This window comes from Prionailurus bengalensis, chromosome C1 (assembly GCF_016509475.1).
Source record: "Prionailurus bengalensis isolate Pbe53 chromosome C1, Fcat_Pben_1.1_paternal_pri, whole genome shotgun sequence".
NCBI lineage: Eukaryota > Metazoa > Chordata > Mammalia > Carnivora > Felidae > Prionailurus > Prionailurus bengalensis.
In genome coordinates, this window is record NC_057345.1 from 24,783,190 (window position 1) to 24,786,352 (window position 3,163).

Consider the following 3,163-nt stretch of genomic DNA (forward strand, 5'->3'; position numbering starts at 1 on the left):
ACATCCTGACTTTGCAGAATTTCTCCTCCCTGCACTATAATTTCAGCCCCTCCAATTGGTCTAAGGATTGAGGGGAGCCACAGGTGCTCCTATTCTAGGCTGTGCGATTTGCAGGCTCTTTTCCTTCCTGGTGTCCCCCATAAAATGAGGCAGGCTCAGCCACACCTTGGCCTGGCTGCCCAGTCTTCAGTTTGTGAGAAGGCCAGGCCCAGCAGGGGACAGAGTTGGAGCCTAAGGGAGGCGGGTCTCCCGGTGGGGAGGAGGTGAGGGAGTCTTCGGTGGGTATGAGGGCAACATCAGGGTGGTTCTGGGTTTTCCCAAAACAGAGAGGGCAAAGCTGGAGGGCCTTGGGGGCAGCTGCCCAAGCCTGGTTGTTGCTGGTTCCTCCCTGGGGTTGCAGCTTCCTGCCTGGTCAGGTGACAGACTGGCTCCAGGATGGACTTTGGGCCCTGCTGACAGGGGCTGCTGGGAAGTCTGTTTCCTTAGCTGCAAACAGGGCCAGCAAAGAAATGTAGCTGAGATGAGTAGCCATGAAGCTAGAGGGCAGGGTTGCAGGCTAGCCCTTCCCTAGGCTAGTCCTCTCTGGGTGTCTCGGAAGCATGTCTGTCCATTAGGCCAGGAGACAAGAAGGAAAGCTGGGGCTGTTGGTCCGAGGGCAGCCCAGGTTGGAGTTGGGAAGGGAGAATGTCTGCCTGTTGGAGTTAACAGCAGGGAAAGAAAAATAACCCTGACCTCTCCCTACCCTCTCCTTCCCCACCTCCAAATCGGGGACTTAATCTCTGAGCGGACTCCTGGGGATTGTGGGTATTTTTTTAAGTTTTTTTTTTCTCGAAAAAGTTTTTTTAAAAAATTAAGTATGCTCTGTGCTCAACATGGGGCTTGAAGTCAAGACCCCAAGATCAAGAGTTGCATGCTCTTCCAACTAAGCCAGCCAGCGCCCCTGGGGGGGGAAGTTGTGGTTTGAGGGGAGACTTTGCTGGGGAATTATAAGAGCCACTGGCAGGGCCAACTTCATACACCCCGTTACCTGGCCCTGATGTCAGAAAGGCCCCACACTTGGTCTGCTGTTGCCTTCTTGAAAAAGATTTTTTTTAAGTAAGCTCTAGGCCCAAGGTGGGGCTCACACTTAGGATCCTGAGATCAAGAGTCACATGTATGCTCCACTTACTGAGCTAGCCAGGTGCCCTGCCTTCTTGAAATTTTTAATAATGTTTTTAACAAAAGGTCTTGCATTTTCATTTTGCACTGGCCCCTACAAACTATGTTGCCAGTCCTGGCCACCGGGAAGGAGGTGCTGAAAGGGTTGGTGGGGGGCAAGACTGATCAATGTTCCTCTCCTGATCGCCCCTTCCCAAAGCCAGAGTATGTTTGCCTTCCTCTCCCCTCCCTATGCTTCCCAATGCTTCTAGACTATCCAACAGGCCAAGGTCCTGTACATCACTCTTTCTCTGAGTCTCAGCCTTGCTCACAACACTTCTCCTTTGATTCTTACCAAGTGAGAGAGGGGAAGGGTCCTTAGGGCTAGCGTTGGGCTGGGCAGAGAGGACAAGAGGACAGGGCCCAGTGTGATCCCTGTGCCTGGCCCAGTGCCTGACCCAGAAGGGGTGCTCTGGGATGTGGGCTGGTCCTTAATGAATGGTGGCTAGTTGAGAAACTGAGGCCTAGCAATGATAGTTATCTGCCTCAACGTTTGCCACAGCTGAGCCCCTGGGGTCACTCAAGGGGCTAAGGCAGGTTAGGGAGGCCAAACTCTGTACTCTAATTATTTTCAATGTTAGAGTGAGTGCTGTCTACACCATGCCAGGGCTGACTGGAGTGGGTGGCCCAAACAAATGGATCTCTGCCCTCGTGGAGACTAGGATCAGGAGAAAGCTATGTGTTCAGAGTCAGGTTGGGTGGATGAAGACAAATTCTAACTGGTGGAGGCACCACAATGCCCTTCTTGAGGCCCAAGGAGGGACTTCAAGACCACTGAACCCATGGTTGGACCTCAGGCAATTTCTAGTCCTAGGGACCAGGCAGAGACAAGACCTAGATTGCTGGTTCTGACTCCTCTGCTGCTGACCATCTCTATGCTGTTGGGCAATCACTGTCCCCTCCTGGCCTCAGTTTCCCTTTTGTACTTTGGGAGTAAAACTCCCCACCCTGTTTCCCTCATAGCTTGTTATGGGATCAGATGATTTAAAAGTGCTGGGTCAGCTATAATAAAGAGCCAGAGCCAGGGGCCTGGAGGAAATGAGCACAGCATTTTCATGATTCTTAAAGGCTTTCTTCCCTAAGAGCTCCCTTAGTCACACTTCTTACTTACAGATCTCAAAGCACCTTGGAAACTGTGAGTTTATCAAGCCCAAGATCAGCCCTGCTCTGTGCTGAGCATCTCAGTGGGAATCCAGGCCCAGGCAGGGATGCTCTGGGGCCTGACAGCGAAGTCCAAGGGTAAACCTTAGGCACAGGTACACTGAGGCACCACTGTCCTCATTCCCCTCAACAAAGGGTGAGGCGAGAACCCACGAAGCATGGATCCCAGCTCCACGCTGAGGGTTGACACTGGGGGAAGGTGCAATGAGTTGGGGAGAAGGAGCGATGGGGTGACTCTCAATCGCCAGCCTGCCGAGGAAGGCCCACTGTCGGTCACAGGTCTCAGGTGCGTCTGAAGCCTCAGTGTCTAGAGCAAACCGTCAATACCGTCCGAGTTCTGGAAAGAATTCTCAGAATCCCCTTATTCCAGGAGAATTTCAGAACCATCCCATCTCCTGAACTGAACTCAGGATACCTAGCAGTCCCGGGGTCCAACCCGAGCATTTCTCCGCCCCCTCCTCTTCGTACCTCCTCCGGCGAGGCGGACTCCCTTTCGCGCCCCCGCCGGCACCGAACCTCAGTACCGCCCCTCCCGCCCCGCCCCGCGACCCCGCCCTCTGGGTCCCGGGCCGTCGCGCGACCCCGAGGACACGGGAGCTGCTCGCTCGGAGCCCGACCTCTCCCTCCTCGGGCCCCCCCGAGAGCCCAGAGCGGGGCCGCGGGCCGGAGGCGGCGGGGAGGGCGGCAGGCGGCGCCGCCCCCGCCCCGCGGCCGCTCCCTCCTCTGCTCCCGGCCGGCCTCCGCGCCCCGCCTGCTCGCCGCCCGGCCCGCCCCTCCCGCGCCGCTCCCGGCGCCCGGCCGCTCC